Below are 12,718 nucleotides of genomic sequence, written 5' to 3'. Positions count from 1 at the left end.
TGGAACTGATCCTTAAATTGAGCACTACTAATAATGTTTCATGAAGTTTACATATCGAATACTTCAAAAGCATAATCAGGATAGTACTATTTAAAATCAGAGAGGGAAAAAAATAAAAAAATGCATTATTAGACCTTTTTAAGTGACTCGTTACTAAATAAACTACTCCTTACTAAAATAAATTATTTCAGTAAACTGAAACTTCTTTGAGAGAAATAGGACTGGAGAGGAAGTTAATTTGCATGTAGAGATCTACTATCGAAGTGGAATGTTATCAATTGGACTAATTGTCACTTAATACTTCTTCGTGTTTATCACGTGAGAGATTAAAGTTAAAGAAAGGATTCACTGATCATCATCACCTTCATTTAAAGGGATATAAAAGCATCTTTTTTTAAATCAATTACATATATAAAGTTAAATTTTGATGATAGAGATCTAGTTGAATTCTAAAGAAGAACTGCCTAGATTATATTCCAAGTACAATTGGTAATATTATAAAAATGGGAAAGAATGCAGTTCTAGATATTGGATAGAAAAGTTATGTTTACTGGATATGAAAAACGAAAACAAATGAATCTACAAGATCTCGGATTATATATAAAGAGTGCTTCAATAAGGCATGATAAGAATAGCAGTACTGAGAACCAAGGGGGCCTGGTAGTAACCAAGAGTCGAATCATTAAGTCTACAGGAATTACTATAATAGACTTCACTGGACTGCAAATTCTTTGAAAATAATAGAACTAAAGAAAAGCTTATTTTAATTATGGAAATCTACTTCGATAGAATGAAGTTTTTGATAATTGGACTAATAATAGTCGCTTATTACTTCATCTAGATCATGTGAGAAAGTCCATGTAAAGAAGAACTTCATTCAAATCACGAGACAGTTTTACCACTAGCCAAAACTCTTTATTTTATTCTCGACACGTGCTTCCCTAACGATGTGAGTATCTTCCGGAGAAGATTATTACTGCACCAAGTACCAAGTTTTTTCCTGAAAGCCCTCAATTTGTATTCTGTAATAGTAATTTCTCTGATATGCAGCTAATGATGTTTGGAATTTCTCAGGACTGTGTTTATTATATACAAAAATGACCTTGCTCATTATGAACAAAAAAATGCATTTGGCCTTTTCAGCCACAAACCTTAAGGAACTCAGCACACGTGTTCAGCTATTAGCAAAATTCAACAAGGAACTGAGCATGCTTCGGGAGCAATTTTCTATTTTTAAGAAGAACGCAGATCCCTCCGTATCAAATACTGGGATAAACATTGCTCAACTGGAGAAACAAATTTCAACATTTCAGGTATCTATGACAGCTTCTCTGTAGGAACTAGTGACTACACACGAACACTACAAGGTTACACAATATGGAACTAACTCATAATTCGTCTTGTATTTTACTACACGGAATTGAAGATGACAGAAATTCTGCTAAGCTGAAAACTCTGCTAAAACGTTATCCGATCTTCTAAAAATAAATATAAATAAAATAAATATTTTACATTGTTACCGTATTGGCAAAAAAATTCCGGGTCATCTAAGATACGGTCCCTGATAATTCAGTTCAGCCATAAGTGGACGCGCGACTTTGTGTTTGCAAACAAAAAATTACTTAAAGGTTCGCGTGTGCTAATAACGGAAGTTTTAACTATAGAAAACCTCAAACTTTTTAAAATGTTGAGAGAAATATAGGGAAAAATCTGCGTGGATGTTTAATGGACTGGTGTATGTGGAAATTTTCGGTCAAAGAAAACTAATCTGAATAAAATTCAATGAAATGGAATTATGGTCAAAGCAATTAGTAAAATTGTATATTCTAAACATTAACTTTTTGCTCACCCGTTTATATAATTTAATTCTTTCTTAACTATTTACATTTGATTTTTTTCTGCATATAATTTGCTTTTTTACATGATCTTTTAAACCTTGTTTAGTAAGTTAGTTTTGTATGCAGATAATACAGTGATTCCCCTGCAAAAAGATAATTGGGAGCTCACTACTACTAAGTATGCCAAGATACGGGATTAATTCAGTGCAAACAGATTATATAAATGAATATAGATTGTAGTTTATGTATTTTAGTATATTCGACTCATAAATATAAAACTGATATAATTCCTTATTAAAGTGGATCATTTAAAGTAAATCATTGAATCGTACTAAGTACTTAGTTATTCACATAATGCATAACTTAATTGGATCAGATAACAATTTGGAAAACTATAAAATTACAAATAATTTCTATAGCACCAATAGGCCAACGTGCTTTAGAACGCCTTTTTTAGAAACAAAAACAAACTTTGTAAACAAAACAAAGCTTATCATTTGTTTTCTATCCCTAAAGTATCTTGGGAGAGACTGCGATTGGTCAGCGTCTGGTTTAACTGGCAAAGTGCCATTTCCCGTTTAACCTGATAAGTGGGTAAACTTCGCAAGAAAGTGTGACAAGTTTCTCGATTTTCCGGATAAACAAACCTCAGCGACCGCTACAATGCGGTTTTGATCAAAAGGCTTATAATGCGACAACTCAGTCGTATTGGTTTGGCATCTAGGAAATGCCATCATGTCGAGAATCGATAGATAAAAGCAATGATAAAGTAATTAGATATTTTTATAATTTTATTTAGTTGTAGGAAAATCTTCTGCAACTGTTTTTTCCTAATACTTTATAATCAGCATACATGTCTAATATTCTCCGTATATTAAATTATGCAGCTTCTATTATTATAAACAAATTACTGCAGACATACATTGTTTATTATCTTAAAGTCGATAAATATTTTTCTACTATTTTCGGTTCTAATATCCTTAGAAAATCTCTAATATTTCACTTACATTTGATATTTCATCTTGTAGTTAACAAAAGGTTATTTTAATAAAAAAGATTTTTATACTATTTTTAGTTTCTATTATTATGAAACAATTACTGCAGAGATGAATAATTTATTATTTCAAAGTCGATAAAGATTTTTCTTAACTTGAATAAAATATTTTTTTTACTGTTTTCGGTTCTATTATCCTAAGTTATTATTTTAAAATTTATAGAGGTTTTTTCTAGTTTGAATAATAATGTTCTTTTGTTTTCGATACTATCCAAGCAACACATATATTATTACCGTTAAATATATATTTATTCAACGATTTTTCAGTATATTTTTGGTTTTGGTATATATATTAACCGTATATAATAATAATAATAATAATAATAATAATAATAATAATAAATAAATTTATTTGCCAGTAATAGTACAAGTTTACAATGCATTATTGGTATACATTCTTCATACATGAGAAATGTATTACTGCAAAATGGAGTTTAAGGCAGTAAAACTGATATTGAATAAACTCCGTGAAAATTTTGTAACTGTAACTAACAACAAAGAATATTAAATTAGTATATAGATTCAATGTTAGCACAATAGCAAATCATAAGTAGTATGTAGTTTTATAATTTCAACACAATTAAATTACAACACTGTTTTTACCTAAAACATTCTAATAGTTCCTAGTTCTTATACTTATAGTAGACGTTTGTACCTACCCAAAACACAAGTACACTATACCGTATGAAAAAAAAAGATAAATAAAAAACAACAAGACTTAGTGGTGTGTTAGCAAGTTATTTCTATATAGATATTTGAATTTTGTTGGCGTGAGTATTTTCAGTATATAATCAAGGTATACGAGTATTTATTAAACTATGTATCATATACTATTTTGTTTAAAAAAGGGAGAAAATTTCGGCATTTAAAAAAACCTGATACGGGATAAACATATCTAGTTCTTAAGCTCGAATAACACCTCAAATATTTGATGAAATTGTTCTGAAAAATTAGTTTTTTTCCATATAATTTTTTTTTGGCCAAAATGGCGCACAATAAATTTTATTTTAAAGACTAAAGTTGTCAATCATTCAGATTTAGGTAATAACTGAGAAAAACATTTAAAGAGAAACTAATAGTGGAGTAACAAACTTCCTCAAATCAATAGAAAAAAAATGTTACGTCAACTTTACAATGGAAAAAAAAATAATAAAAAAAAGTTGTGGGGTTTCAAAATGTGTTAAAAAACTTCTCTAGTTAATAGTTTTTCTGACGATGTGCCACATGTAACAAAAATAATTAGGTAACTTACGAAAAACAAAAAAGTTTGTCTTCAAGAACGCGTGAAGCAATTTCTTGAAAGCAACCTAATTGAGCAGGTATAAACTTATGCCTCTTTCTAACACAGCTAAACCTGTTACGCTATAATCTCCTTTATCATTCGGCGACACTCCCTTTGTGCCCCGCTACCTTAAACTGCTACCTGTCACTAACCATAATACAAGTATGATTTATTCGAGACTTGTCTTTCTCCACTACTTCACGTATTTTTAGCTCCGCTCTACGCATATTGTTTTTGTTGTTCATTTTCGTTAACTTTGTTTTATTGTAACTGTTGCCTACTATGGCTGGTGCCTTTATAAACGAGGAGTACGCCGATATCCTGATGGCATATGGTAGAGCTGATTTAGAATTTACCAAGCGCGATTTCCCAATAGACGCCAACCTAATCGTCATACTTTTGAAACGACCTTTAGACACTTAAGAGAAACTGGTAGTCTAAATCACCGTGAACTTGGAGTTCGCAGACAACGTATTATTACTGATGACGAACAAATTCGGGAAGCTTAAGATCCCACAACGAGCATCCGGACTGTAGCTGCCAATCTAAACCTAAGTGTATGGAAGGTCTGGTCTGTTCTTCATGCCAATGGAAAGTATCCCTTTCATTACACTGCCGTGCAAGATCTTGAAGAAAACGACTACCAAAGACGCATTCAGTTTTGCCGCCCCCTGCTACCTATGGACGTGGATAACCGCGATTTCTTGAAAAACATATTGTAGACAGATGAATCCAAGTTTTCAAGGGAGGGAATTACCAACTTTCATAATTTGCATTATTGGGCCCCAAAAGAAGAAAATCCTAAAATGAAGAAAGTCGTGTCCGTTCAAAGGAAATTCTCAGTAAACTTTTGGGCAGGCCTAATTGGTATTGATCCATATTATTTACTGGATAATTTGAATGGCGATAATTATCTAGATTTTTTATTAAATAATCTGCTCGAACTCTTGAACGGGGTTCCAAATTTTCTCAATGAAGAACAAATGACGTTCCAACACGATGGGTGCCCAGCGCACTGGAGATTGGCGATCCGAGAGCATCTAGACAATGCATTTCCCAATACTTGGATTGGCAGAGATGGCCCTATCCCATGGCCTGCAAGATCACCGGACTTGACGCCGCTTGATTTTTACGTCTGGGGCCGTGCGAAAGAACTTGTGTATTTCGAACCTATAAATACAAGGGAACAATTGATAGGAAAAATTAATGACGCTTTTGTAATAATGAGACGGGACCTAATATTAAAGTATAGCACAAGAGAAATAAGATAACCATGTTACGCGTGTATTAGAAATAATGGCCATCAATTTGAGCAAGACTTTCAAATAAACGTGTTAAATAAAAAAAAAAATAAAGAATTATTTAATTATAATTAATTATTAACAATTTATTACTTTAATATCACTTTAATTATACTTGGATTAAATGAAATTTGAATGGAGGGATGGGGAATAACAGGAAGGAAAAAGGACAGTAAAGATATGGGGAGTGAGGGTTAGAAAGTGGGTACAAGGGAACCAATGGAAGGAGGGAGACTTACTATAGGCTATGGAGACAGCTCAGGGGATTTTCTCAAAGGGAAGCTGACTAGCACTAACCACTTTGGTAGAGTGGCGTGGATTCAACAAGAGATCAATAAAATATAAGCGCCACCTGTTTTATCCCAGATGGATAAGAAAATCCCGATGACCAAGAAAACAGGAAATTACTAAAAGCACTATACCTATAAACCTGAAAGAAAATCTCATAAGGAAGAACAGACAGTTTTAAGTGAATCTATATTAAAAGAAAAATTAATAATCAAACTTATTATTCTAAGAACAAGTTATGTTGCCCTTCCTAAATATAGTGTTTATATCAAAACTAAAATCTTATATTATGTTGTTTGGGGCTAAAGGTTCGCATCAGTACTTTCGAAATAGGCCTATTTATCCAGTTTACAAGATCTATACAGTCTATTTCAATAAAATAACTAATATGCACCTCATTATTATGAAACTATTCAAAACAATGGTGTGGTAGTAAAATCTAATGATGAGAGTGGTAACAATGTAATTTTGAGGTTAGTATTTAGTCTAATATACTACAGTAAAGCTAATGAATGTTGACAGGACTTTGGTTTACTGGTTAGGTTGTTTTACTGACTGCATGGTCACAAACATTGATCAAACCTGGCTCCAAAAGGGCTGCATGATTGCGGTGGGGGACCTGGGTGGATCGGTTTAACAGTGAATGTCAATGTAGATGTTGTGGACTTTTGGAGTAGATGAGTGGAGATTTCTACCTCTTATAATCGTGGATAAAGACCATACTGGGAGATGAAAAAAAGCCTGAAAGTGGAAGAATACCCAGATTGAGGAATCGCCAATAGAATAAGTAGATATAAGCATTGATGGTTAAACTTAACAGTATGCGTGAGTCTACTTATATAAAATTACATGTGTAATATGTAGATTATCAGAAACCAAGATGCCAAATCAAAATATTAAGACTTACCAATGGAATTGGCCTTTTCTCAGGAACACAAAACTGGACACTTAAACAAAGAACCTTGAAAAAGTTGGGATTTAACTACACCACTTATAATCCTGCACTATTGCAGTATGGCATTTAGTATCCACAAACTAAAATACCCAAAAGGTGAGTTTTCAACTTTTCATTGGAGTAAAATCGGCAAAAATACCAAGAAACAACCTTCTTCAAAGGCTTGTTCTTCAAGACTCCTAGAGGTCAAAGATTTTTGCGCCAGAAATGGTTTTAGTAGGGAAATAGGAGAATGAGCTGGGATCTTATTGGCTAGGATATGACTTCTGACATTAGTGAAATCAAAACAATTAAAAAAAATTAATGTTATGATTAATAATTTGAGTTTCATCATTAGGGTTGAAAATTATTGATATCAAAAATAGAATTAATACTGAAATGATAACTGTTTATTTTATTAATTTTAGCACCAGAATAACTTAGAAATTGCCTCTTAAAGTTCTATAATCGAGCTATGCTTTCGCTAACATTTTAGATTCATTTTATTTTCTTATTCTTTATGTATCTGACGAAAATAAACTGTAACAAACGATTTGAAGTAAAAAATATGTTTTTTTCTTATCAACCTGTAAAGGAAAGGGTCATGGAAACGAAAGGGCACAATAGGTTTTAGAATGGCGAAAGAGATAGCGCAATAGATTTATCAGTGTTAGAAAGAGACATAAGTTTATACCTGCTCAATTAGGTTGCTTTCAAGAAATTGTTTTTACGCGTCCTGGAAGACAAACTTATTTGTTTTTCGTAAGTTACCTAATTATTTTTGTTACATGTGATACATCGTTACAAAGACTATTAACTAGAGAAGTTTTTTAACACATTTTAAAGCCACACAACTTTTTTTATTATTATTTTTTCCATTGTAAAGTTGAGGTAACATTTTTTTTCTATTAATTTGTTACTCCCCTATTAGTTTCTCTTTAAATATTTTTCTCAGTTATTACCTAAATCTGAATGAGACAGCATTAGTCTTAAAAATAAAATTAATTATGCGCTATTTTGGACAAAAATAAAAAAAAAATTAAAGGTTTAAGTAAAAAAACCAGGAAAATTTAATAAAAGAAGGAAAAAATATATTACTCCTTAAATTTGAGGAAAAATAAAAAAATACTATGCGTTTTAAATAGCCAGTAACCTCACCTATTCACCATTTTCGTTTGGCTACTCACCTTCCAAACACCCTGTATATTTTATGCAAATACATTTTTTTTCATTAACAAAAATCTTATCCCCCACCCACCTTAAATATTTGCCATGTAAGAAAATTGTTTTTACAATAAATATCTACTAATATACATGTATATAATTATACAGAGTGTTTAGAAAAGAGTGTCAAGGGGTGGCGCAGAGGTAGAGCACTCCTCGGGGAATCCGAATCACACCGTATCTTTTTTGTTTTTCTTAGGAGTTATGATTTTGTTGTGATTTTTCAGTATTTTCACCTTCTGAGCTAATTTTCTACACGCATGGTAAATAATGCCTGATTTTTTATTTAAATATTTAGTTAAAACTTGGGCCTGACTAACATGAAAACGACTAAATCCACTAATCCAAATCATGCGCTCAAAAAACAAGTTGCTTTAAAAAACAAGAGGGAAAAAAGTCCAATAAAGTTAAAGGCATTTTTCATTAAAAAAAGGATCATATACAGGGGGTGATTCGGATTCCCGAGGGATGCTGTACCTCTGCGCCACTCCTTGACACTCTTTTCTGGGAAACCCTGTATATAAAATATGATTTTATAAAAATTAGATAAACAAATAGTGTTATTAGATTAGATATTAACGGCAAAACCAGCTGGTATTCATGCGTATTATTTTGGAAAATAATGACTTTTGAAAACAATTTCTTACTGGTAAGTTGTTTGGGGGGTAAGGGTAGGGTTAATGAAACACGTTTTTTTTGCAGAAAATAATTTCGTGAAAAAAATGCTCTTTAAGAAAATTGTAGGTGAGAAAATATACTTTTTATACTTTTTTCACATAACCTAAAGGTTTTCGAGTAAAACATGAAAAAACCGAAAAAAAATTGAAGTAGTAGTGCAATTTTTTGTATCACGCGGGACATTTTATCTGATATTTATAGTTAAAGTTCAGCCAAAAATTTACATACATCTGGTGTAAACTAAAAATAAACGTTTATTTAACTATCGTGTGTTGCTTGAGTTATTTAACCAAATCCCTATATACTGGGTAAATAGTTTTTGCACATAGCTGTACAAGTCACTATTTTCATTGATTTTGGGAATTTTATGAATAAGAATAGCCATGTTATTTTAGTTGCCGGCCGGTATTACAGTGCCCTGTGATAATAATAATAATAATGTTTCTTTATTTAGCATCATGCTACAAAAAATTACAAAGAAAGAAAATTTTAGAATATAACTAAAAATAAAAAGGAAAATTTAAATGGCATATAGTAAACTAACAAATAGGTATTATAGGTATAAGTATAAATTATACCAACAAATGACAACAGATAATTTAAAAAATATATATATAAGACTTAAAACTATCATAAATTTGAAACAATAAAATTTAAGACCTTAACTAAGATAAAAAAAAAATAAAAATATGTAAATATAAAAAATTTAAAACTTAATCTAGAGCCTAAAAAATTTAAAATTGAAAATATAAAACCTTAAACTATATTAAAAGAGTAAAGATAACATAATAAAACACAAAGCAATACAACCAAAATAAAACATTTATACCTTATACCTATACAATATAATATAATTTAATTTCTTGGAATGGAATATATATATCTTTTTAATGTTTTTCTAAATGTGACTAGGCTTTCACTGTTCTTTAAATGTATTGGCAATTCGTTAAAATATTTGAGGCCTTTATGGAGAATGGTATTTGTCATTCTGTCTGAAGTATGTCTCCCCATTAGTACAAAATCCCCTCGCTGTCTGGTAGCATAGTTATGCAAATCACTAAATATTGTGATTTTTTCGCAAATATATTCTGGTAGCAATTTATTTTTTAATTTAAAAACAAACATACATGTATTAAACAATATTTTTTGTTTTACTGCCAAAATATTTAGGACATTTAGCATATTATCCACCGGTGTATATCTATTACATTTTAGTATGACCCTCATGGCTCTGTTTTGTATGATTTGAAGTCTATTGATCTTGTAATCCGGAACACCAAACAGGAGTGCAGAACAAAAATCTAAATGCGGCACAATAATACTATTATAGATTAATAATTTTGTTTGTATAGATAGGTTTTTGCCAATTCTCGATAAAAAATTATTTTTTTTTGACATTTTGCGTGTTATGCTGTCTATATGCGTATAAAAATTCAAATGTGGATCCAAAATAACACCCAGATATTTAATTTCTCTTTGGTAGGAAATTGTTTCATTATTAATTTTGATATTTATTGTATTTAAATTAACTTCATTTAATCTAATTTTATTTCCAAATAAACAAAATTTTGTTTTAGCCGCATTAATGCTCAAGTTATTATCACACAACCATCTATATATATTATTTAAATCAAAATTTAGATCGTTTTGCATTTTATTTACATCTTTGCCCACAACATACAGCATAGTGTCATCCGCAAATAATACTGAATTACTTCTACTCATTACCTTAACAATATCATTTATATACATAAGGAACAAAATTGGGCCCAACACAGTGCCTTGAGGAACACCATGAACAATTTCTTTTGCAAGAGACAAATTATTTTTAAACTTGACCACTTGCTTTCTGTTATGTAAATACGACTTAAACCAATTTAGAACCGTACCTCTTATACCCATTTTTTCCATTTTAAGAAGTAAAATATTTCGATTTACTGTCTCAAAGGCTCTTCTAAAATCCAAGAAAATTGCTAAAACAAAATTTCCCTTATCTATTTCTCTATTAAAATTATCACAGATGTTAACTATCACAGATTCGCAAGAATGTTGAGGTCGAAACCCTGACTGATTTTTTGTTAAAATTTTATTATTATCGCAGTAAGTTTGTAGTTGGGTTTTTACAGTTAGCTCTAGAAGTTTTTCGTAAACTGGTACAGTATTTATAGGCCTAAATTCACTTGCCTGCTTTGTGTTTGAAACCTTAGGAACCGGTAAGATCAAATCAAATCAAATCAAAAATGGTTTATTTGTCAAAATGTACAGTTTTATAGGTCAATAAAAATTACAAAGAAAAAAAAATTACATTGACAAATAGGACTATTCTCTCGATTATAAAACCGTTTTCCCTTGTTAGCACAAGCAAAGAAGGGATGAAAAAGCCCTTTACAATTTACAGAAACAATTTTACAAAAATAAAAATAACTTTTTTATATAGGAATGCAAAGTAAGATATAGAATTAATTAACCTAAGATTTTAAGACAGGCAGCGGCAGTGCGACAACGGACGAGCGCAAGGAGAGAGGACAGACGAGGCGAAAAAAGACCCCAAAAAATAACCCCAAGATGCGTGCATCGGCCTAGGCTATTAAAAAATATACGTATGTATGTTGCGGAAAAAGAAAGAATAAAACTAAAAACGGGATTTTAAAATATAATCTCCGAACATTCCACTGAAAATTAGCATATTATATACACATAGTAGAGACCTTCCAATTTTCTGGGAATTTACCATTTTGAAGCGATGTATTAATTATGTCTAACACACGGTTGCCTACAATATTAAATACATCTACAAGAACCTTTTTTGAGATACCACTTTCCCCTCCTTTAACATTTTTCATATTTTTTAATAGACACCTAGTTTCACTCATAGTGGTATTTTCAAATTTATCCCATATAGTATACGTTGATATATTATCAACTGTATTTTCTAAAACTGAAAATTTGGGTAAAATATCTACAATTTGATCTACGCTATTAATAAAGTATTTATTAAATTTATCTGCTATGTCCAACTCCTCAGTAAAGCCGGTACTTAATTTACTTATTGCTTTCTTGATACTTTTAAAGTTGGACAAATCTAGATTTTTAAATTCATTAAATCTCCCTATTAGTTCCGTGAGACTTTTAGATTTGTTAGAAACAATTAAATGCAAATCTCGCACCTATTTGATACAAGAGGTTATTTATTTCTTGCAAGTCCTGAGTATCTCCGCTCCAATTATTTATTATTTCAACGTCGATAAAAGTTTTTTGTTCCTTGAATATTATTCTACTGCTTTCGGTTCTATTATCTTTGAAAAATCACTGCCAGGATTAATATTTTATTTTTTGAAAGTTATATTAGGTCCGTAAAAGTGATTCATATAGTAGACTGTTCTTTAGGAAACATGTTTTCATTGAAAGAAAATTCATTAAAGTATCTTAGACAGTTTTCAAGTAATTCCTAACAAATAAAAAATTCACTAAAAAAAATAACTTGCCTAATTTTTTTTTGTCATAAAAAAATACCTTGAAACCAAAATTGATTTGGTTGAGCCGATTTTTACAAAGAACTGACTTATGGAATGCTGTAAAGACATGGTAAAAATTGGCATAAGCTTAATTCTTAAACTTAATATTACCGATAAAACAACCCTCCCCAGGGTTTCGGAAAAATAGTTGTTATCAAAGATTTACCCGGGGGCCTCTTGGAGTGAGGATTCAGAATTGCCTTATTTTCGTCGTTATTGAAAAGTATACTGCGAAGGATATATCACTCAATTCCAGGATTTACCACTTTCTGATTGAAACGCGCTCCCTTATTTGCAGGGCCAACTTTTTAAATCTAAGTTATGTTGAAAGGCGAAAGAAAAAGTTTCCTCGAGAACAGACTTTTACACGTGTTTTTCATTTTTTTTTTTGGTTAATATACAATTGTCCCTCAGGTTGCCGCAATGATATTGACGTGAGAACCAAATAAAATGTCTTAAAAGCTATAAACTTTAATTCTCGACAGCTAATCTGGAGAGATTCGCTTTATGTCGCACGGATAATTGAAAGAAAGAAAGGCGTCAACGCTTCCATTGCACACCTAATTTCCTTAATATACAATTTACAAAAAGGGTTGGATGGATG

General features: G+C 30.9%; 1 protein-coding gene across 3 annotated transcripts in view; it reads left to right on the top strand.

The window, feature by feature from the left end:
* The window catches only part of LOC126739500 (nephrin), an 835,262-nt gene that overhangs the window by 481,016 nt on the left and 341,528 nt on the right, over positions 1 to 12,718 (top strand). The window lies entirely within an intron of this gene.

This window comes from Anthonomus grandis, chromosome 8, assembly GCF_022605725.1.
Source record: "Anthonomus grandis grandis chromosome 8, icAntGran1.3, whole genome shotgun sequence".
NCBI lineage: Eukaryota > Metazoa > Arthropoda > Insecta > Coleoptera > Curculionidae > Anthonomus > Anthonomus grandis.
The sequence above is the reverse complement of the archived record's forward strand: the minus strand, read 5'-3'. Positions and strand labels throughout refer to the sequence as shown.